Source organism: Ambystoma mexicanum, chromosome 2q, assembly GCF_040938575.1.
Source record: "Ambystoma mexicanum isolate Mex_15411 chromosome 2q, UKY_AmexF1_1, whole genome shotgun sequence".
Lineage (NCBI taxonomy): Eukaryota > Metazoa > Chordata > Amphibia > Caudata > Ambystomatidae > Ambystoma > Ambystoma mexicanum.
This window is the reverse complement of record NC_090924.1, coordinates 641,709,783-641,735,328: the sequence shown is the minus strand read 5'-3', so window position 1 is coordinate 641,735,328 and position 25,546 is coordinate 641,709,783.

The following is a 25,546-nucleotide window of genomic DNA, read 5'->3' as shown; positions in this document are numbered from 1 at the left end:
TCAACCGTGCACATACACGTACTCGTGTGGTCATAGAGCAGACATTCGGCCTATTGAAGGCACGGTTCCGAAGCCTCAGCAGGTCTGGTGGGGCACTCCTGTACCGCCATGAGAAGGTGGCAAAGATCGTCATGGCATGTGTCATGCTACACAATATGTGCGTCAGACGGAATGTGCCCCTGCCCCCTGACGCAGAACTGCAACCACCTGACGATGAGGATGAGGAGGGTGCAGATGGGGCGGCACCCCATGGAGGAGGCGATGCACAGGAGGGGCGTGCAATGCGCCAAAGTATCATCGACCACTGCTTCTAGCACACACGGCTGGTGTGTATCACATGGAGACTGCACTTGGGGCACTGTGTGTCTCTGGGACATGCACACTGTGGACTGTACACCAATAAAGCACACATATGCAATGAAAATGTCCACACATTTCATTTCGGGAAAGCAAAAAGTGTATTTCAATCATAAAACGTCGTGACACAACCACTCCCCCCTCCCCCCTCCCCCTGCACAACCCAACACACCCCCTCCCCCCTCCCCCCTGCACACCCCAACACACCCCCTCCCCACTCCCCCCTGCACACCCCAACACACCCCCTCCCACCTCCCCCCTGCACACCCCAACACACCCCCTCCCACCTCCCCCTGCACACCCCAACACACCCCATGTAGGTGTCAACAGATGCCTGTGACAGTGGCCACAGGCTGTTACAAGCCCCCTCTCCCGCCCCCGGGGCACCCCTGGCTGTGGAGCGCAGGTTACGTCCGGAACGTCGGACGGGGCTGCTCTGTGCAGAACTGGCAGCGGAGGATGTCCCTGCCTGCCCCGTGCATGCACGTCCTGTAGGGTGTGGGTGAGCTCAGTGAGCGCACGACGCAAGCCGGCAAGTTCACCACAGATGTCCCTGGACATGGCCTGCATGGCATCCCTCAGGGTGGCAGTGCTCTGCGCTACTTCGGCCCTTAGGGTCTCCGTGGCCTGTTCAATGGTTGCCCTAGCCCCCACACATTCTGCGGCATGCTCAGTCAGCATCGTGGACAGTTGTTGCTGCCGTTCTATGATGTCCTCGAGGGACTGCTGCCCCTGCTGGGCCATGCCCAGTGCTGGTGGTGTGATGGAGGGGCTACTCCCCTCCTGTGGACTGAGGACTGGGCATGGGGTAGAAGGCCACTCCTCTACCTCTGTGTGCCCCTGTGTGTGATCCTCATGGGGGCTGGCGTCTGACAAACAGGGGGAATGTAGTAGGTCAGTGGGGCTTCTGACTTCGTGCTCCTCAATGTCAGAGTCTGAACATGCAGCAATTGCAGCTGTTTTTCCCATGTTGCTGCTGGCCGCAGACCCGGTGCCTTCTGTGGCAGGCAATGTTGGTACAGGTGGAGCTGCTGCTGCTGGCCTGCTGCCTACAGGGGTGCTTGCCGGTGGCCCGTCCGGTTTGCTTGCAGTGGATTCTGCTTGTTGTGGGGTCTGCCTCACTGCAGCTGAGGTTGAAGGTGCGGGGATGGTATTATTGGCCTTCTTGGCTCTCTTCGTCGCAGGGGTCTCCTGGTCCTCGGGGTGTGAATCTGTGCCTGTGGTGGAGCAAAGGAGGGAGGGCGTTATTGATGGGTCTGCGGACTTTGGAATGACAATGATTGACATGATTCTGGTCAGTAGATGAGGCAGATTTCAGGCAGGGCCATGCAGGTTGTCTCCTTTTTGTGTGGAATGTGGATACAGGTATGTGGGTGCCAGCAGTGTATACAGGGTGGTGCTCGCATGTGGCTATGGGCAGTGTGGAGCTAATGTGTTGCATTTACACTCTAGGGCAACCTTGTGCTACACATGAATGGACTGCAGTAACTATGGCATGTATTCTTTGAGGCACCTACCTTCATCGCCTGATGTCGGAGCTCCCCTTTCCATCCCTCCGACGCCTTCAATGCCTTCCATGCCAATCGTGGTTGCACAAATCTCATCCCACGGTTGGAGTCTTAGTGGGGATTCCGAACCTCCACCGGTACCCAGGGCAAGGTTGCGGTTCGCAGAGATGACGACTCTGACCCGTATGCGAAGGTCATGCCAGCGCTTCCTGCACTGCTGTGGGGTGCGGGGTACGGTCCCCACCGCGCTGACGCGCTCGGCCACCAGGGCCCAGATGGCCTTCTTTTTCGCTATCGCTGTCCTGGTCATTTCCGGGGAGAAAACGACAGCTGCGTTGTCTTGCAGGGTCTCCGCAAGCATGGAGAGTTCCTCCCGGCTAATTCTTTCCTGGCGCTGGCGGTCACATGCCTTCTTAACAACTTTAGGCATTTTTGGGTAGGTGTCTGGGTTGGATCTGGTGTTGTTCGGTAGGATGGCAATGGATTGTGTTTTTAAAGATGGCCGACGTGCTGTTTCCCGTTCCGCCGCGATGACGCTATTTCCGGTTCTGCTTTTTACGGTGACCGCTAATTGCGGCCACCGCTAATTACGGTGGCCGCTAATTACGGTGGCTGCTACTTACGGTGGCGGAAGTGCACCTTGCTCGACTTACAATGCCGGTAGAGGCCTTTCCCGCCATGGCGTTAATTGCATTACCGCCATGGCGTAATGCTCGTGCGCGATGGGTCGTAATGTGGCGCTCTTTACGCCATCGGCCCACAGCGTTAACGCTCATTACGCCATGGCGGTAATGACGGCAGATTACCGCTTGGGTCGTAATGAGGCCCACTGTCAAATAGCTCCCTTAGCTGACAAAAGTGCTCTATTTTTCTTTCTGCGAAGCTTCCTATTTTGCTTTGTACCCAAAATATTATTACAAATGTAGGTTGACCACTGTTTCTTTCCCACCTTATTGTTTTTTGTGTTTTAAATATGCTTCAGCAATAATGTCAAATTTTCCTTATTCATTAACGATGTAGATTGAGGACCTGATTCACAGAAGTGTTTTATAATGGTTCAATTCCATAGGAAAACTCTGTGAATCAGGCCCTTGGTGTTCATCAAACCGGATTTATTATTATTTAGCATAGATCATAATTTCTCCATGTTATTCCTAGTTTTGGACCCCTTTCGATATGTATTGGATATTAGCTGATTAAGTATGATCAATCCAGTATGTGTCTTAGAAGAGCCCTCATTAATGCTAAGCGTAGGTATGGTGGGGATATCTCTCGTATTGTATTCATCAACCAGCGGGGCTTCCACCGTCACCTTGGTTGGACAGCGTTCTCAACATAAACCGAGGTGCACGCGATCAGTCGTTATAACCACCCTGTAACCATAGTATGTCATGTAATCAGATCTGGAGTCCAGTTTGATAATACAAGTAATACAAATGGTAAAAAATCACACTTGCATTTTTCTTTTGTGTCTCCACAGAGGGAGACTAAGCTCTTGCCACTACGGAAGAATCAATATGAAACTTGATGACCCATGCTTTATGAATCACTGATCAGCTGGGTGATATTCCTTATTTCTAATTTTATTAACAAATGCTGGTTCCTGAAGTGTGCATAAGACCAGACCCGACTGAAACCGTTCAACCAGATAGATAGGGGGATGTTGAACGGTTTCAGTCATCCCCTATTTATCTGGTTGAACGGTTTCAGACGGTGTGTTGTTATGCACACTTCAGGAACTAATAATTGGACACCCTTGATAAAAGTTACTTTTTATTTTTTAAAGTTTGGTCCAATAAGTAGCAGTATTAAAATAGTTCCACCCCTACTTAGCCCACCATCCAGGCATTGGATGTCGCCTTGCTGGATATTTTCATTTCTATTGTGCGTAGCCACTACTGCTGTTTTTTTAATTTAGCAGCCATAGCCTAAGGAGGGTCGGTCGCTTCTCTGTGCCCTAACTCTAGACAGGTGGCTCATCACATCTGTCTAGGGACAGTCTTAAACATAGGGACAGTTTAATTCCAGTTGGAGGGTCATATAGGCTTTTGATTAGCGGTTCCTTGAATGAACTAAGTTAAGCATTGGTCCTGTATCTTATGTGTGAAAAAAAAGTGTTATTCACCCTGAAATGTTTATCGTCTCTTCTCCCACCATAACATAATTCAATGCAATTAGTTGAGGAGACTTAGGGCCTCATTACGACTTTTGCGGAATGGGTTAGCGGGCTCCGCTAATGGATGCGGACCTGTTAAACCCATTCTGCAAAATGATGAGGCCCCCTCGTGGGAACCAGTAAGGACGCCTGGTAAAAACAGGCTTCCTTACCTGGTCCCACGAGGGGACCAGGGAGCTAAGAACGGGCCGGTCGTAATCGCCCCGTTGTTAGCTCCCTGCACCCATTCCCATTGAGCCCTATGGGGCCTCGACTGGAAATGGGGACGGTCCAGGCCCAGGTTCCCTGAGGGAGGAATTGCCGGGCCCTCCAAACTCGGAATGGCCCGGTAATTCCCCATTCAGGGAACCCAGACCCAGTTTTGGAGGCAGCCATGCCGCCAATAGTGGCATGGCTACCGCCAAAGCCGTAATGAGGCCCTTAGAGTCTATAATTCCTCTGCTTAACATCTTCAAGTTGATAGATAAAAAAGTCATTAAATGTTAGTGTTTTCATTTTATGAAGCTTTGAAGCATATAATTCAATTCCATTGCTACTTTATCTGTGTCAATTCTAGTCTCCGGATCACCAAAAATCACAATTGTTATAGGGGTAGTGCCAAGCAAGCAGGATGATGATACATGGGCATTGGTAACATCATCCACTACACTCATTTCAGTTGGGGATTTAGCCATGTTTGTGTAATGCATATAATTGTTGCTAAGTTTTTTTGGACTGGTCTTAGCTTCACCATATTAGCCCCATTAGTTATACGCAGAATAGTCCTTCACATATTTTGCACTTTAGGGATGAGCGTCAATAATATGTCCTGTGTAATGCTTTCTTCCTAGACAAATTGTGGAAGACGTCAGACTATCTAGCCTAGGACCAGTGCCGACGTACTATCAAATGTATTCTCAGTAATAGGAGTGAAATAGTGAATGATTTTAGCATCTGCTTCCTCAATATTCATCAACGAGCATTTGGATTTCAAAGGTCTCAAAGTGTGCGGCTCCAGAGTGCTAATTTTTTCAGACCTAGTTTTGGTCGATGTGGTAGTCACGTTTACTGTTTGTAGATAGGAGGACTCTATGTTGGCCGTGGGGGCAGGTTGAGGAAACCTCCAGCCTCTCCATAGTAGTTGTTGACTGTGCTACGTCACGGCGTACCTCGTCCTCCGCCCTTCTGGCTGACAGCGACGCACTTCGCACGCATCACGCATGTTGCTTTTGTGCTGCTTCAGTGCAGCAGTGTCCTTTTAATAAGGGCAAGAGTGATTCAAGGGGATGTCCGCTCCCCAGAGTCACTGCACCCTTCTCCTTGCAAACCATCTGCAGGTGAGGAACAACAGCAGGTGTGTAGCAACAAGCCTTCTCATTAAAGGTAAACTGGTGAAAAGCGTAGTGCCAGAATGAAAGTGTGCGGTGATTTGGTTTAACAATTTTCTGATTATCAGTTATAGGCAGGATCACTCCGTTACATGGGACTTTAATTTGCATAACATTTACATTCAAAAACAGAGCTCTCAATTTTCCCAAGCCCATGCATGACTATGTCATGCAGACCTGGTTATATTATTTGACACTGGGACTTGTAGTTTTATCTTTCTCATTTTAAATTCAGAACTACAAGTACCACAGGATTCTGGAATGTTGGTGAACAGAGCAGCAGCTTAAGCCAACTGCTCCTGCTCCCTCCCAGCCTATAGATAATTGAAAACAACTGAAATGAATACCATACATAAAAAAAGATTCAGATTCCTGACAATCCAAATTCTAAGAAATCTAAACAAGAAGGAGACATGAAAGAAATCCCAGGGATCAGTGACATTTATGCGCTATTACTGAAGGTGGCTCAAGATGTTGGTGAAATGATATGATATGATATGATATGGCATTTGTAACGCGCCTATACACAAGTGTTTCAAGGCGCGACGAGGCAGGGGGGGGGGGACAAGGGGAGACAGACAACGATCTTACTAGGCCAGGTGTCATTCAGATCGCGCAAGTGCAAGGGTAGAGGGGAAGGGAAAAGTGCATGGGGGAAAGGGAGAGGGGAAAGTGCAGTACAGGGTTATAAGCATACAGCATACAGGATAAATAACAAGGGCCAGCTGGTGGCAAGTGTGAGGTAAGTGCAAACAAGTGCTGGGAAGGGGGGCTGTATGGATACAGACACAGTCCCGTAGTGCAGGGGTTGCCGTGGAGGCAGTGCAGGGGAGAGTGGCTGGGCCGAGAATGGTGAATGGCCCAGTTGCAGATTCAGTGCAGTTTCAGTAGTATTAGCAGGGGAGAGGGGGAGAGAAAGCAGAGGCAAAGAGGAAGGTTTTGAGGTGCTTCCGGAACCGGAGGTGGTTCTCCTCAAGTTTCAGGGAGGTAGGAAGGCTGTTCCAGAGAGAGGCCCCTGCAGTGGAAAGAGATCTGCCCCCAACTCGTTGTTTGGAGAAGCGGCTGACCCTGAGGGAGTTGGAGGCGGATGAGCGAAGAGCTCGAGAAGGAAGATATTTAGGAAGAGAGAGTTGAAGGTATTTTGGCCCAAGGCCCCAGACGGCCTTGTGGACAATGCAGAGGGTTTTGAACTTGATCCTCGCAGTCACTGGGAGCCAGTGTAGTGATTTCAGTCCTGGAGAGATACGGTCCCTGGGCTTGAGGCCAAGGACAAGTCTTGCAGTCCTGTTCTGGATGAGTTGCAAAGGGCGGAGAGTAGAGGCGGGCAGATTAAGATAGAGGCTGTTACAGTAGTCCAGCTTAGAGAGAACCAGGGCTCTAGAGACAGTGAGCTTCTGGGGGAAGGAGAGGAAAGGAAGGATACCTCTGAGGAGGTGTAGCTGGTAGTGTGACTTCTTAGATACGTCGGATATGTGAGGAGAGAAGGAGAGTGTGGAGTCGAAGATGACCCCAAGGTTTTTTGCCTTGCAGGTAGGAGTAGGAAGAGGGCCCAGAGAGGCCGGCCAGAGAGCAGCAGGGAAGGAGGGAGTGGGAGTGCCGATGAGTAGAATCTCAGTCTTACTGGCATTAAGGCAGAGGTCGTTGGCGGCACACCATTCCTGGATAGCAGAAAGACAGTCAGAGATGAGGGAAGGAGAAGAGGAGGCCGAGGGTAGCCTGAAAATGAGTTGGGTATCATCCGCATAGCACTGAAAGTAGGGGCAGAGAGCGGCGATGTGGTGGGCGAGAAGTGCCAGATACTGGTTGAACAGCCAGGGAGAGAGGTTAGATCCCTGGGGGACACCACAGGTAGAGAAGAAGATGTCAGAGAGGAAAGACCCCAGTTGGACCTGGGAGGGTCGATTTGAGAGGAAAGAGGTCAGCCACGCCAGAGCCTGACCAGTGATACCGAGGTTATCACGGAGACGGTTGAGCAGGATGGTATGGTTGACAGTATCAAAGGCAGAAGAGAGATCAAGCAAAATGAGAACACATGGAATGTTAGAGTCAAGGTTCGAGAGCAGGTCCTCACGGATGTTCAGGAGAGCAGTTTCCGTGCTTCTGGCAGCTCTGAAGCCAGACTGATGGTCATGAAGACTACCAACACATTCAGCATGGAGATTAAGCTGGGAGATGGCCAGTTTCTCCAGGAGCTTGCCCAGGAAGGGAGTGGTAGAGATTGGGCGATAGTTAGCTGGGCAGGAAGGGTCGGAAGAGGGTTTCTTAAGAATGGGGTGCACAAGGGAGTGCTTGAGAGGGGTTGGGAAGACTCCAGAGGCGAAGGAGTGATTGCAGAAGTCAGCAAGGGCAGGAGCCAAGGAGTCAATGTGGTCCTTGATAGTTTTGGAGGAACAGGGGTGGACCTGTTTTGATGAGACTTTCATAGATCGGACTTGTCTTGAAACCTCGTCAGCAGAAAAAAGGGGAAAGGAAGAGAAGGAGAGAGGAGGGGTGGCTGCAGAAGAGCCAGAGGAAGGGCAGGGAATAGAGGGGGGGGGTTATAGGAGGAGAGTGAGGACAGGATGTCCTGAGTTTTTGAAATGAAGTGAGAGGCCAGTGCCGTGCAGAGGGCCTGGGAGGGGACAGGAGAGGTAGAGACTGCAGCAGGGTTGGCCAGCTCCTTGCAGATTTTAAAGAGTTCGGCCGAATTGTTAGATGCCGCAGAGATGCGGGCTTGGATAAGGGCTCTCTTCTTGGTGAGAACGGAGAGCCAGTATTGCCTTTGGAGCAGGCGACAGGCCAGTTTGTCAGAGGGTGAACATGAAGCACGCCATTTCCTCTCTGCCACCCTGCACTTGCGCTTAAGGGTGACGAGATCCGAGTCATACCAGGAGTTACATTTGGCTTTGGGCTTCAGGCGGATTCTCATGACAGGGGCAAGGATATCAAGAGTATCAGATATAGAGGAGTGGAGAGTGGAGAGGGCTGTGTCAGGGTGGGAGTCAGCCGAAGGGGGAGGAGGGGGCAAGAAGGTGGCAGCGAAAGCCTCAACTGACACGTGCTTCATGGGTCGGATGACCGAGAAGGAAGGTGGCAGTGATGGGGGTGGCTTTGCCTGTGGGGTAGGGAGGGTGAGGTGGGAGGAGAGGAGAAAGTGATCACTCCAGGAGAGAGGAGTGGAGAGAGGGACAGAGAGGGGAAGGTCAGAGGAGATCAGGGCATCAAGAGTGTGCCCTGCAGAATGAGTCGGCCCAGACGGGAGAATAGAGAGTGAGAGAGAGTCGCAGAGGTTGCGAAAGAGTCCAGAGGGGGGACAGGAGGCATCCAGGTGGATGTTGAAGTCTCCAAGAAAGAGGAGTTGAGTGGTTGAGGACAGGAGTGAGGAGGAGAGGTCCGCCCACTCGGAGAGGAAGGAGGAAATTTGACCAGGTGGCCGATAGATAGTAGCCACGGTAAGGGAATGGCTAGGAGAGAGAGAGAGTCGGCAGACAAGACATTCAAAAGAGGAGTAGGTCTGCATGGGAGTAACAGTGGCAGGAATCCACTCAGGGAAGATAAGGGCCACACCTCCCCCCGCACGGTTGGGCCTGGGCACAGAGAGGATCTTGTAACCGTCGGATAGGAGTGTGTCAAAGCTGGTGACAGAGCTGGCCGTGAACCATGTCTCAGTGAGACCGAGTACGTCAAGGTCAAGTTCCTCAAGAAGGCGGCAGATATCAGAGGAATGTTTGACGGCAGAGCGAGAGTTAAGAGTGGCAATGTGGAGAAGTTTGCCATCTTTGAAGGACTTCCGGGGAGGGGTACAGATCAGAGGTACGCCCTGCGGAGGTGAAGAAGGAGCATGAGAGGGGGCGGGGAGGGAGGGAAGAGGCAAGTTAGTCGAGGACAGAGGAGGGGGCACAGCAGGAGAGGAGAGGAAGTTGATGAGGCGTGGGAAGCGTCTATCGAAGAGGTGAAGGTTGGCCTGAGGGCCTTGGACCAAGACGGTCCCATTAGCATAGACATTAATGATGGCCTTAGAGGAGTGGAAGGAAGCCAAGAGGACATCCCAACGGGTGCCACCATTAATGGGGGAAGAGGAGAAAGGAGAGAGCACAGAGACCATATGAAGGGTCCATAGGTCAGGAGAAGGCACGAAAAAGAGGATGTCAGTGAGAGTTTCCTTGGAGGAGGCACTAGTGTAGGTGTCAGCGATAGGGAGGCCTGGGTTCGAGACCAGGATGTCCTTTTTAAACTTTGAAATGAAAATCACCCTGAGTGAACTGTCCTCTCAAGTGGGTCATATGGAGACCAGAGTAACTAAGGTGGAGACAGAAAATACAACATTGACCTCTAAGTTGCTGGAAGTTACAGGGCGTATAAGGAATTTAGTTATGATGTTTCTGATTTGAAGAAAAAGAACTTAAGACTGGAGACAGACCAGAGAAACTTACTCTTGCGCTTATTGGGAGTGAAAGAAAATCCAGTGTTGGACAAAGATCTTGATTCTAGGATCAAAGGAGTATTGGCTGAAACACTGGAAAAAGATATCCTGAAGGATGATGACTTGGATTATTCATTTAGAGCTGGTAAAAATACACAGATCATCATGGTCCTGACAAAAGTGAGCGTAAAGGAAAAAATACTAAAAGCTGCAAGAGAAAAGGGAAAACTTATGCTAAGTGGAGACCCGCTGGCCATTTACCCAGACTTTCCAAAAGAAATTGTGGATTTGAGAAAGGCTTTCAAAAATGCAATAATTATGGCACAGGAGAAAGGAATTAAAACCATTTTGGTCAAACCTGCAACCCTGAAGATTTTCATGGATAATGGGATTAAGACCACTGAAGACCCTATGGAAGCAGAGAACTGGCTGAGAGCAGAAACTCATAGGATTGATAAAAATGTTAATTAGTATGGTGGGATTGTTTGTTTGTCTCATTTAGCCTAGTAGCATAATAGTTTGCTAATGTGATTTAACATTTTATGTTTGAAATACACATATATTGTGATTATAATAGGGTTTTTCCCCCTGTTTTGCTCATTATTTGTTTTGTTTTTCTTCGTTCAATAATTGCTGTTGGTAACGGTTGTTTGCTGAGGCTCGAGCGTCTCAGGGCTCATATTGATGTTATAGGTGCCTTTCTCTAATATGATCACTGTCATGATGAGGCCGTAGTGAATAATACAACCTTTGTTTTCCCAGATAGGATCTTTCTTAACAGTGCGTTCATCATTTTTGTTTTACACCTGTCTTGCCACATTGTGTTAGCAGCGTATGTTTATGGATTGTGTTTTATGTCGGTTTAGAGATCACTGTTACAGATCAGGTGTTTTCACTGACTCACCGGCTTTGCTGTCCGGAGTCCGCGTTCCCTCGGTTGGGGTTCTCTGGTTCGTCCTGCCCGGTGGGGTCTTCGCCCCTGCGACTTCCACCGCAGGAGGTCGAGAGAGGTGCTGCGAGGGTCGCACCGGTTTGCGTGTCGCAGAATGTTTGTTGCAGGCCACACTGAGGCTCCGGACGGGGTTTGCTTCTCCCGCCAATGGGTGAGGGGGTGGGTCGCTGCTGGGGGAACGTGCTGGTGAAGATTGGCGTTTGGTGGGGTTTGGACATGCTTGACTCGCTTGCGAGGGACGTGGCGGGCGTATAGCCTGAGCTCCTCAACATCCGGATTCACAGTGATTGGACTAGACTAGTCATGTGACCACGTCGCAATGATACGTGAAGTCACGTACTGTTTCAATACGGTTCCGATGATACACGGTCAGGGGTTTATGCGTCAGGATTTGGGTTGTTCCGGAGGTTATACAGTGATGATGAAGATGGCTTACGATCATTTAGCAAAAAGTAAGTACCTTTGAGGAAAATATGGATCGGGACCGAAGTATGGTGATCCTGGTTTGAGCTCTATAAATTCATATTTTGATTTTTAAATGTGGATAAATGGGTGGAGCGAGAAAATATGATATTATATGGCGATGGGGTTGTTCTTGTGGAACTATTTGCCTTTGCTTGTGCCAGCGAGGTGTCTGTACCAGCACCGCCCTCCTCCGCGAGTTAGTTAAATGAGGAAATTAAACTAAGATGAACGGAAGCGTAGGAGTATTGAGGAAATTAGTGTGTGCATAGTCTTATAACTAACACCAGAGGACCTTTGAGTTCGTTTTTAATGCTCATTCTTGCACGTGTTAGCAGACAACTGAAATAAGGAAACCCCACTTGCAGCTTTGACAGCAAATGGGGAAGTATGGACTATAATTCAATTTCCCATGTGAGGACGGGGGGTGGGTGTGGCAATACACATCGGAGCTGCCTTTAGGTGACATCCGACATAAAGTCATGCTGGGGTGCAAGAACGAACTTGGGTCCTCTTGGGATTCAGCCTTTGCCCACGGATTTCCTTCTCTTTTGCCTGTCTTCCATGTTACTCCAGATGGGCTAATGAGAGACACAGGGAATATTTATTCAGTATGTTGATTGAATAAGAGGACTGGATGGATGGGTGATTTTCGTGGATTATAGTATAGATATGGCTGTGGTGTTTACGTGTATGTAAGATGGGAATATTATTTTGGAATGGTAGGTGTGTTGAGGCTCATGTATGGATGAATGTCGGGATAGGTTAATGATGCAATTTCTCAGATAAATGCAATCTAGGCGGGACTCTTACTTCTTGTGTACTATGTAGTCCAGACTCAATTGGTGAGATTTGTATTATACTAATACAGGATGTTAATATCTTGATATTTTGCATAATGTTAAGTAGCGTGGGATTTATAAAACACGTAAAGGACCTCATTTCATCTCTACATCCATACATTTTCATGTTTGGGTCCCCCAGGACTGACAGAGTGCTCTGCCCATTTTCCTTTTGGTAGGCAGTGTGCTTATTTCAATTTTTTAACGCGTAACGTGGGGTACAGTGCATTGTGTTTGTATTTATATACATTCTTACATTGTCACATGTTTGCTTCTACTAGTACATTCAATGCTCGCTGACTTTTTGGAATGTTGGAATATGGATGTACCTTTAATGGAAGTGATTTGGTTTTTGAATTTTATTGCATGTTGGAATTGGACTCAAGATTAGTTTACTTTATTGTGGTTCCTTAATAGATGGAGTGGATGGGTGGGAATTGAAAAGATGATATTTTAATGGCGCGTTTGATTCATCTTATGTTGTGTTCCACTGGATACGATTTGTTGTGCCTATATTCATATGCATTCTTATATTATCATATGTGTAATTTTAATAGTACTTTCAATATTCGCTGGCCTTTCAGAGTGGGAAGAATATGGATGCACCTTTGGAGAAAGGGATTTTAGATTTTGAATTTCATTACATAATAGAATAGAACTCGTAGTTAGATTTAATTGATGTGGTCCTTTAATGTATGGAGAGGTTGGGTAGGAATTGATAGGATGTTATTTTAATGGTACTTAGGATTCTTATGGAAATACATTTGAAGGTTATAAATATCGAATGAAACAAGGGAGGGAGCGGGACAGTCCTTTTCTACATGATTGTGGAAGGGCGATTACAGGGGGTTGGGTTGGTTAAATCCAAGAAGGCTTTTCTATTTTATGTTGGTTTTTTCTATATATTTTTATTTTAGGTATAAGTTATTTTGAATTACTTAAATTCATCACAGGAGGGGTAAAGCGTAGTTCACTCATGTCTTCCAATTACAAGAGGAGTTTACGGGTGATATCCTGGAATGTTAATGGTGCTAATTGTGCAAACAAGAGGAAGGTGATTTTGCAAAGATTGGAAGAGATGGGGCCGGATGTTGCGTTACTTCAGGAGACTCATTTATTAGAGGTGGATATAGATCCGTGGAAACAGACATGGGTTAGTAATGTTTATTGTTCATCCTTTACATCTAGTTCTAGAGGTGTGTGCATTGTGATTAGGAAAAATCTGCCAATTACAGAATTGAAATGTGAGAAGGATAAGGAGGGCAGAATTGTTTGTCTAACAGTGAAAATTCAAGGTGTTTACTACTGTTTATGCAATATCTGTGCTCTCAATGGGGGAGATGGAAGCTTTTTCATTTCCCTAGTGCAGTTTTTACAGAATGTGAATATCAGAAATGTTATCGTAGGGGGAGATTTCAATGTTACTCTTAAGCCAGGGGGATAACAGTAGCGAAACTGTGGACATTGCAAATAAATTGAAAAGGGTAGCTTTGAAAAAATGTATGGATGAGTGGAGTCTTTCAGATGTGTGGAGATTACAGAATCTTTCTGTCAAGCAATATACTTTTTTTCTACAAGGCATAAAGTATATTCACAAATTGACCTCCTTTTGACTTCGGGCTTGTGCACGCAATGTTTGAATGGGGGAGACATTAAAACTATTCTTGTTTCAGATCATGCACCGATCTCACTAGACATGAAATTAACTTTTCCTTTACCAAAGTCGAATACATGGCGGATGAATGTTACACTTCTTGATGACGATGATATTGTGGATAAAACAATGAAAGAAGCAAAGTTTTTTGTGGCTGAAAACTGGACTGGAGAAGTGAAAGTAGAGTTTGTGTGGGAAGCCTTTAAGTCCCACATGAGAGGAATGTTGATTGGACTATTGAGCAAAAAGAAAAAAGAAAGAGATACTGAGATGAAAAAACTGAATGAGGAAATTGAAATTCTGGAAAAAGAAAATATGAAACATTTCTCTGTGAGCTCTTTTGGTTCCATGCAACAGAAGAAAGAAAAACTAGAAGACCTTCTTACTACAAGGGCTGAAAGACTCCTGTTTAAAACATGATGCAAATACTATGAAAAGGGAGAAAAATGTGATTGACTTCTTGCTCATCGCTTAAGAACTATGGATAATGAAAAGACAATTAATGCTATACAAAAGCAAGATGGGAATGTGACTTTTGAGCCTGCTGAAATTAATGATACATTCAAGGAGTATTACACTGGTCTATATTCTTCCGAGGTTCACTTGTCGCAAGAGGAAGTGAGACAATTTGTCAATAGTTGTCATCTGCAAAGTATAAATTCAAAATACAAAGAAACTCTTGAGAAAGACCTGAGTGGGGATGATCTCAGAAATGCTGCTTGTGCTTTGAACTCTGGGAACTGTCCGGGATGACGTCATGACGCTACGTGATGACGGCATGACGTTGCGTGAGTCACGGGATTTACCCGCGAACATAACGCTGTCTCAAATTGCTGCACAGAGGAACCAGAACTAAACGGGAACACTCCAGCCGACCCGAGTGGCATGCCAAGTTATTAAAGTAAGTGTAAAGGATGGAACATAACATACAGACGATGTGGGATTACAGGCCTAATAAGCTAGAGGAGGAAGAGCAAGAATTCCTATAAGAAATTGGGAATCTGCAGAAAGAATCAGTAAAGGTCCAAGAGTTATTACAAGGCAAGAGAGGTATGTAATAATGATCATACTGCTATACCCTTTGAGGGATGAGGGATTGGATGAATGTAAATAGAGATTCATATCTAATCTTTGAACACTATTAGGGTGTCCTTTTGATTAACAGGGTACTCTCCCAACTGAAGAAGATTTTTGATTTTGGCACAAGACACACTCCCCTGAAGAATGTCCTACATTGTTGTACATAAAGGACAGAAACAAGTCAGGTTATTTGAGACATACCAATAAGAAACAAGCTGAAATTAGTGAGGCATTGGAATCAAAGTGTTATTTGGTTACACATTGTTGATCCTTCAAGAACTATTGTATTGCCACTTACTCATGGTGTTTCTACTTGTGCTGTTTTAGTATATTGTATGTGTTTTATGTACTATGATCATTTTTATGACTGTTTTATGAAATATGCTGATTTATGATAAATAAAATTAGTGATAATTATTAAGATGTTCCACTTGATGTGGGAAGAGTGAAAGGTGACACCTAATAGTAAATAGTACTTCTTTTTGTATATAGAAAATATATGTTCACAGAGCAAGAAGTCTGTCTATCCCTACCTGTGCTTCAAACCCGTTCTGAGAATAGGGATGAACTAACTTACCCACAGAAGTGTTGGTTTTTCAGAGCAGCAAATTCTGCAAAGAAAGTAATATGGAGAAAATGGAAATGTGTAGAGAGACCAATGTTTTCAGAATGGATGGATGATTTGAAGCAAGTGTCCAGATTCGAGAAGATAATCCGTTACAGAGATAAGAAGATGAATTTGTTTGATCAAATATGGGGTAGATTTTTACAGTTGTAATGTTGATGTCTTTTTGATGTTTCATGACAAGTTCAGGTGATGAAATTGTACATGTTCATTTTGGGGAAAGATAGTGGGTTTTGAGATCCTGAATGTGATGAATTTTTGAATGCTAAACGTGTTACTGTTATTGTTTTTTGGTTTTCTATTGTTATGTACATAAAATTAATAAACATGTAATTAAAAAAAGAACTACAAGTACCACGAATCAAAGAATGACAGGGGATTTTCCCCAAGCACAGCCTGCGCTGTGCATGTCATTGTTGCACCGCTTGAGTGCTGCTTCAGCTCAGCAGTGTCCTTTTTATAAGGGCAAGAGTGGTTCTGTCATGGTTTTATAACACAGCAAAATCCAACCAGGGACTACTTCCCCGTCAATGAACGTGGCTCACAATAAAAGCGCTTTTTATCTTTAATAAACAACAGATTCGTTTTGAGTAGGCCCCAACCCGTCTAGCACCCACCTTTAATTTATTATTTAATGGTAAAAGGAAAATATTTAAAATACAATTTTACAGTAGCCACCAGTGTTGTGGCAACACAACTGCAATGCTTCCTACAGAACAATGGGTTCAAAATCCTACAAAGTTCACATGGATCTTTAATGACAAAACAGGAAAAATGGTTTTAAAGCAACTGACAGCACTAAGGTTAAGCACTCCCCCTGCAACACTCACCCCCAAACATCAGCTTAATTCCCTTTGAATGGAAGGCAGTGGCAAGGTGTAAGGATAAAGAGAGAAAAATCGGATTTAGAATACAACCCACCACCACAAGATGGGAAGTCAGAAAAGAAAAGGAAAACCCAATTTTAGAGCAAAATGGCAGAATCAGATTTGGATGCTTACTGGCACAGCAACTCACAACCGCGGTGGACAGAATGAAAAGGAAATTTTGGTTTCTACACTAGAGGAGGTAAGGAAGCTTAAAGTATGCTAATCAGTACACTCAAAAATGTGGAAATGAGGTAGGAAAATCGATTTCGGGAAGAAAGCAAATGCAAAAGAAAAAGACACACGGCAAGTGCAAATTAATTTTTTTACACAGGATTTGTGATGACAGGTAGCTAATGATAGGGATTAGCTGTCACAATCGGAAATCGGTTTTAAGGACAAGAACAGAGGCGCATAACAGATAGGATTCTAGTAAAAGGGATTGCTCTCAATGGGACTACGGTTTGGGTTTTTCAATGGGACAGATGCAAATTAGGAATTCTTAGGAATGCACACAGTGCACGGACAATAACGGTTTTCAGTGACAAGAATTAATTCTGTTGAGACTATACTTTAATGACTATAGTTTTTAAAGAAAGACACTAGGCACAAGGGGGTTCATTTCGAATTTTAACCAACTCGTACCGTGAATTTCCTTATAGGGGAATTAATTGATTTACTGCAAAATAATGCTAAGGATTTATACAGATAACTAAGAGATTTATCAAAAGAATACGCTAACATACACAGCTTAATACAGAGTCTTCTAGGGAAAGGTGAATGAATTAAACTGGCATTCTAAGACTTTCAAAGGGATTTTCAATGAGCATTTCAATGGGGTTTATGTTACAAATAAGAGGTTTATGTAATCTGGGACTGGGGTTGTTTGCTACTTACAAAGTAAGCCTTGGTTTGGGATTCTGGAAAGTCAGCGGGATCTCAGCACCCTCTGGACAGCTAGACAAGGGGTCTAGTCTCTGCAGTCCCCTGGATGGGATTCTGGACAGCCAGGCTGGATCCCATGACTCACAGGACAGCTAGACAAGGGTCTGGTCTATGCACGCTCTTCGATGGTATCAGCTGGGCAAGGGTCTGGTCTCTGCACTCTCTTGGGTGGGATCAGCTGCCTCCTCTCTGTCCTCTTTCTCCTGTCTCCCTGGATTCTTGTGGGTGTGTGATTGATGTGTCCAGTACAGTCCCCCCTTCTATAGCCCCAAATTACATCATTTATTTTACAACCTGGGGGAAGTACCCTAGAATTACTCCTACCGTGGGATAAGACAGCCTACCATTCTTCCCCCCGCCCCCTGGCATCATTGGTTCAAGGGGAGAGAGCATCATCAGTCTGTTTGGCATTCATGACAGTTCTTAGTTCTCTTGGCCAACCTTTTTAGCAAAACTGAGTTATGCATCATAACTTCCAACTTATACTAGACACAGCCATAAGAAATAGATATGTGGATTCGGGGGTCGTGGGGCATTAGACAAGCGGATCGCATGGGGCATTAGACTGCGAGGTAGCATGGCCCCATGGCACCTTTTTGTCTTTTTCATGAAATGCATAACAGTGATAAATCTGCAAATAATTACACATGTTCATAATGTCCATCTCCATCTTTCCCCCAACTTTCATTTTTGTTCCATTTGTAATCAGCCAGAAACGAGTCTTTACTGGCCATTTCAGTTCACAAAGTCCTAGAAACATGCACTTAGTCTCTGAAAATACGCCTGGAAATCGCATGGAAAAATAGCATACAATGAAATTATTTATTATTCTGAGTGCTGGGGAAAAATTCCTAAAATGCATAAATCCTTTAATGTCAAATTAGAGGACCTGTCACATATGGGAGGGCGGTGCTTCAACCCCCATAGCCAAATGTTTCCCCCTGGCTCAGCTTGCAACAAAGGACTTTTATTGTACGCTTTGAGGTTTGTCAGTTTGTCCTTGGGAATGGATGCAAAAAGGAACTTGCACCTATGGGTCAAGCACTAGCACACTTGCTTTCTTTGTCTTTTCTGCCAGTACTGCTTTCTAGTCTGGCAAAGCAGGGGATCATCACGCCCTCTGCCACATCACATGTCATTGCGGAATGATTCACTTATTAATGTATATCTTGGGTTCATTTTTCTGTAGTCTCCCAGGCAGTCTTCTGCCACATACTGACACTAACGTAAAACATTAGATTTCTTGAAAAAGGTTCATACATGCCATCTTGATCCATGTCATTGTGGGCATGCTAGTCTAGTCCTGTTTTTTACTTTGTTTTCTGGAACATAAAGTCATAGGTTTATAATGAGGCAATATGCCCTGAGGCGGCAGGCCGGCCAAGTTAAGGGCCTGAGTGAGATGGCATAGTGTCATTAGCACACGTGTTGTTCCCTACTCAGGTGCTAATGATGTCTTTTATTTTTTTTAAACATACCTTTTCAATTGCAATAACTGTGACTCCCAATCCTCAAATATACCTTGTTTTATGTGTCACTTTACTCTGGGGGAGTGTGTCCCTTACTTTATCAATCGGGGGACAGATGGGATGGTTGTGTGTGCATGTCCTTCAGCACTGCCATCTGCCAGTGGCTCCTTTGTGCCATATAGATTTAAATATGCACTGTAATATAGGGATGACGTGGCCTGTTGTGAAGAATTGAGACTAAGGGCCAGATTCATAGACGAGTGCGCATTGATCCCGCAAAACCCCTGTGCCGAAAAATTACTTTGCGTGTACCTATGCGCAAAGTCTCCAATGTGCGCTCCGTGTATTCATGAAATCCAAATCGCAAAGCAACCTGACCCGCCAAGAAAACCAAGCTACGCGAGGAATGCCCACACCATGCCTCCATGCAAACCAAAACCATAGACACAAACCAACCTTTGCGCAAACCCCCTGTCCATCTCTGACCCACCATCCAGCACCCTGTCAACACTGCATGCAGTCCCCCGTAAGTCAAGGTTGCAGCCTTCAATTCTGCACAAGGTTGCCCATAAGTAACGACTGCACCCGTGCAAATCTGTGCAAAGTCAAACATAAGTAAATGCTGCACCCCAGCAAAACTGTGCCAGGTGAACTGGAAGTAAATGCTGCACCCCAGCGAAACTGTGCGAGCTCCCCTGTAGGTAACGCTGCACCCCTGAAAGTCTGCGTGAGGGCCCCATAAGGAATGGCTGCACCTCTGAGAATCTGCACGAGGTCCCCCGTAAGTTATGGCTGCACCCCTGTGAGTCTGAATGAGGTCCCTGTAAGTAACGGCTGCACTCCTGTAAATCTGCTCAAGCTCCCCCGTAAGAAAAAGGTGCACCCCTGCGAGTCTGCACAAGGTCCCCCATAAGTAATGGCTGCACCCCTGTGAATCTGCGTGAGCTACACCGTAAGAAAAAGGTGCACCCCTGTGAGTATCGGCGAGGTCCCCCATAAGTAATGGCTGCACCCCTGCGAATCTGTGAACCATCCCCCCTACTCCCAAGGCACCCAAACTGCTGGCATATACCCCTACTGCACAGCAGCCCCCTCAAGCTCAGACACCACCTACCAGCCCCCATTACCTCCGACACTACCCAAGGCAGCCATGACACCACACACCAGCCCCCCTCACCTCTGACACTACCACAGACAGCCCCCTCAGGTGGTGACACCACCTACCAGCCACTGTAACCTCTGACACTAACCAAGGCAGCCCTGACACTACCCACCAGCCCCCCTCACCCGTGACACTACCCCAGGCAGACCTGACACCACCGCCATCCCCTCTCACCTACAACACTACCCCAGGCAGCCCTGACAGCACCCACCAGCCCCCCTCACCTTCGATACTACCCCCAGGCAGCCCCTCAGGTCCTGACACCATCCACCAGCCCCACTCACCTCTGAGACTACCCCAGGCATCCCTGACACCACCCATCAGCCTCCCTGACCTCTGAAACTACCCACCAGCCCCCCTCACCTCCGACAATACCCCCAGACAGTCCCTCAGTCCCTGACACCAACCACCAGCCCCCTCACCTCCACCCAGTACCCCAGCCTGGCGCTGCACAGAGGCGTAACCAGGATTGTCTAACAAGTGGGCCTGAAGCTAACGTCGTTGGGCTCACCACAGTGACATTAACATCTGTTAATGCCCACAGAGCGCTGCTTAGTGGGCATTTATAGACTTTGGTGGGCCTTGCCCGCTCAGGTCCTACCCTGTCTACGTCTCTGGTGCTGCCACATTACACCCCTCCCAGTCCAATATTGACCAACAACTTACCAAAACTCTACTGGCCTGCCTCCAACATGAAGCACACTGTCCACATATCCTCCCCTAGCCTGAGAAACTGTGGGCACTGCTGCAGAATCCATGTCTGTAGCTCATCACAGGACTCCCTGGTACATCACGCTCAGTTGCACAGCAACAGGAGAGAAGAATGTAGCACCAGCTACACTGTGAAGGCAGCATAGGCATGTGACATGGTAAAGCAATGGTATGCAATGTGACGTTTCACTGTGCCCATGTGCCATTGCAATGGCCTCAAAACGCTGTAGGTGAATGACCTTGGAGGATACAAGTCCAAGATGTCACTGATAGGACAGAGTCACATGTGTGTGTGCATGGTAGCCTGTAAAAATCAATGAATGAAGGGAATCAGGCAGGGAGGCATAGCTGTCAAAGACCCTGCAAGTAACACAAGTAGAACAGGCATGTGTTTGGGTGATGTGAATGCTGTCTGGGAGTGTGTGAACCAAGTAGATGGGTGATGTGTACAAAATATTGGTGGGTGTGGGAGGCACTAGCTTGTAACTAGATTCAAGAAAAAGCATATATAAACTGTAATACATACAAATAAAGTCAATTCAAGTAATTTCAGGTGGAATAGGGCAATATCTCAAGGCCACTTGAGATAAGGGCAGACTGCACAAAACAAAACCCGATTGTTGCCAACCGGTGGCCCTATAATGCACTCCTAGGGGGACGACTAGTCCCAAAGAATTCTGTGGTCTATGTAGTGGAGCACCCAAGCCGGGTAGATCCAACGTGGACCAATGTGGTAAAAATGGGTTCTAGATTCAGTTAGACAAATAACAGAATACTTCTTGGGGAGCAAATATCAAAATAATTTTTTAAAAACAAATATCATAATACAAATTTCGACTTCAACAGTGGAGTTCAAGTAACAGAATATTTCAAAAGAAATTACGTGTCCTCAGTTCTGGTAAAACAAACATCTTTTTTATAATCACTTTAAGAAAGTGATAGTACATAACAAAAACTTCTTTAAAGCCAATGTCAGTGTTCATTCCACCCCTTTTTCAAGAGTAAAAACAACGATATTCTTCAAAATTCAATAACATTAAACATTAAACAAATGAAGGCTTGTATTTACAACATTCACAAAAGTTTACATAGTGGCCTAAGGCTGCTAAATCCTAAGTATATCCAAATAGGCTCCTCTTAAATTGTGGGATTGCCAACACGTTTCGGAATCTTAAAGTTCCATCTTCAGGGCTATGGAGCTATTAGTTCCTAAGTGTTGTCGCATATACTGCCTGTAGACACCTGGAGGGTTAAGTAGAGCGACTCAGTCTAGGCTCGTTATTTAAATAGTCAATATTTTTTTTAATTGTAAATGTACTTGTACAAGTGCCATATTAAGTTACTAACATTCAAGCTTTTTTACAGAGATTAGGTGTGGCAGGGTTCTACCTATGAGAGAAAAACATCCCTGTATAAGATCTAATATAGAGATTCAATGTGTACTGTAGTACCATATAGGAATTTTTAAGAAAAAACTCACCCAGCTGTGATGGGAAGGGTAACAGCAGCTGGGTAATGTCAGGAGTACGGTCGTGGAAGCACTGAATTCCCTGGAGGAATTACAAAGGAAACACAAATGTACAGGAATACTGTGGATTCTCACAGGAGGAACAAGTAATCACTCTTTGAGTAACTGGAGTCAGTCCACTGGTGTGGGCAGAGACACGTATCCCTATAACCATGGAAATGGTATCTGTAATAACCTATGATGGCATCATTACTGTTCTTTATCTATTGTAACACGTATGCAAGGCTATACAGTGTGGGTGTCAATGCAGCAATCAGGTAAGGTAAACTAATGTTTAAATGTATGTGCATATGGTGTTCACATGAGGTGAAACGTATGCAGAAACTGAATAAAATGAATAAAATTTGCTATTCATATCTTTAAGCCACACCGCGGCTGGTTAGTGTGCGTCGCTATCAGGCAACCGTTGTCATAGCATATTCACATATCTGCGTGCATTTAGGTCAAAAACTGTCCTGTATCTGGCACGCGTGTGTCACGTGTCACAACATAGTGCCAGAAAGGGTATCGTAAGTAATTTCAAGAGCTTACCTGAGAGATACATTGAGTGATCGGATCCGACCATCTGGGAGTCGCGTGGCCCGATCCCTCACTGTTTATGTGGTTGTCATGGCACCTGCGCGTGTACCATCGGTGCCACGTAGCTCGGTCACCATCTTGGTGTGGGACAGCATGTCCACGGCTACAGGGGAGCGAGCCCCTGTCACCAGTCGCTGACTGGGCTTGTAATTATGTAAAAAAATGGAAAACAATCTTGTTGCAGAATAGTAAAGAGGAGGATTAATGTAGCAAGTAACCATTGTCATGTGTTGGACATGAATCAAGCACTCGAGGCACTACATAGGATACCCTACAATAATGTGGGATATATATTCGCCCCATGGGCAAACAAAGATTCAAGGGTCTCTAAAACAGGTTTGCAGGCCTTGGGGGAGAGGTGCAGAATGAATTTTGCGGGGTGCCCCACTCCTGCTGGGGGGTTGAATACATAAAAGTTGACTAAGTAGGTGACCTATTAAATCACCAGGAATGTAAATAAGCACTTCTGCTATAGATCCGAAACTCAATACTTGCTGATCTACATAGATGCCCCATGGGCACACAGAGATTCAAGGGTCTCGAAAACTGATTCGCAGGCCGCGGGGCAGAAGTGCAGAAACAATTCTGTGGTGCGCCCCACTCCTGCTATAGAGCCGAGACTCAATACTTGCTGATTTCTGGCACTTAAGTAGACATCAGGCATTGGTAATCCCCATCTGCCAATGATCAGAGCATAGTATACAACATAGTATAGAGTGCAGCTCTAGTTGTGTTCTAGCAGGTAACAGTTATGCTCTCAGTCCCTTCCTGTCGGGATGACACTTGGGGTCTGAATGCAATTAGTCTACTAGACTCTTGGTTGTGTGCTCGCTCATAGTCTGTAATTCATCGCATAGACTCTGGGGTGTTAGCCCGCACACAGTCTCTGTATACCAGTCTATGCCAGCGCTCAGAGGAAGTATAATCATATGGGAAGATGTTCTGGATCGTTCCTCGTGGGACTGCTGAATCGGGCCTGTCGTTTGAAGAGGAATGGTATAACCCATATATGTTCAAGGAATACAACAATAAAACGTAAACAGTAAGTGATAAGAAGGGTCATAGTTCATTACACAAAGCAAATCAAATCAAAGTAACAATTCATGCGTCTCGGGCTGAGCGAGTCAAGAAGGTCCACCCATAGGATCTCTCTTTGACGGAGACATTTATGAATATCTCCCCCTCTCTTGCCTTGTTTAACCTGTTCAACAATCACACATTTTAATTGTGCCACAGAGTGTCTGGCATCCACAAAGTGCATGGCTACTGGTGATTTGAGGTTCTTAGTGCGTATGTTAGGCTTATGCTCAGTCCATCTCGTTTTGGCCTTCCTTGTGGTCATATCCACATAGTAATAGCCACATGGGTATTTGAGGCCATAAATAACTTTAGTAGAGTCACAAGTGCATGAGTGTTTGAGCCGGATGGGTTTCCCTTAGTGAGGATGTCTAATACTGTGGCCTAGTATTATGTTCCCACAATGCTGGTGATTCTGGCATGGTAATGTCTCTTTGAACTGAATTTTATGGTTGGTGTAGTTGTCATTTCAGCTCTCACTAGACTGTTGCACAATGCCTTACTGTTCCTGTAGGCAAATGTCGGTGGTTGTTGGAACAATTTCTCTAGTTGGGGGTCCATTTGTAGCATGGGCCAGTTTTTCTGTATTATCTTTTTCGATCCTGTGACTCTGGATGGAACGTGTGGTCACATAAACAAGAGGTTCTCCTCATTTGGGAGGCTTGGAAGTCAAGAGAGTGTCTCTATCGATCAACCTAACTTTATCTGTAATGTTCACGATTAAGTGGGGTTGTAGTCCTGCTTTTGGAACTTCATCTGTAGTAGTGTAGATTGGTGCTCATACTCGCTGGTTTCAGAGATGTTCCTTTTGTAGCGGAGGAATTGGCTCAATGGTACACTGTCTATAGTTCTTTGAGGGTGGACACTCGTCAACAGTAGGAGGCTGCTCCTATCTGTGGTTTTCGTGTAGATTCTGGTTTCCAAGCTCTGGCCTTTGTTGTAAATTTTGACATCTAAGAAGTTAATGAGTGGTTTACTGGTTTGAGTTGTGAATTGGATCCTAGGGTGCATTCTTTCATTGTATCGAAGAATTCCTGTAGTTCTTCTGGTGGTCCAGTCCAAATGCCAAAAATATCCTCGATATAGAGTACGTAGATGGATAAATGATGCATTCATCTAGGCAAGGAGAGTACATGTTTGTGTTCCAAATAAAACATGTAGGTATTGGCGTAGCATGGAGCCATAGCGGCATCCATGCTTGTACCAGAAAGTTGAAGGAATTGCCTGTCTTGAAACTTTAAAAAGTTGTTCATTAGAACGAGTTTCAGTAATGTCAGTACAAAGGGTTTATCTCCCTGGCAGTTGCCAAATCGTAATAACAGCCATTCTACAGCCTCCAACCCTGCCTCATGCACTGTATTGGTGTAAAGAGAGGTCACATCCATAGTGAACAGAATGTCTCTCCCTTCAACGAATTGGATCCCCTTAAGTATTTGTAAAAAAAAAAAATGCATGGTATCCTTCACGTAGGTTTCTGTGTCTTGAATCAATGGTTGTAGGATCCCATCCAAGTACTTGGCCAGCGGTTCCAAAATACTATTGGTCGCTGCAATGATAGGGCGGCCAGGAGGTTTTATGAGCCTCTTATGTATCTTAGGGAGTATGTAAAATACAAGGGTAATTGGATATCCGTTTTCCAGAAAATCTCGGTGTCTTCTCTGAGATTACCTCTCTACCTTTGGCATCGTCCAGTTCTTCTTGGATAAGTGCTTGCATACTGTCCGTAGGATTGAAAAAAATGTCCTTATAAATTTCTGCATCCGTCAGTTCGCATTCTATCTCAT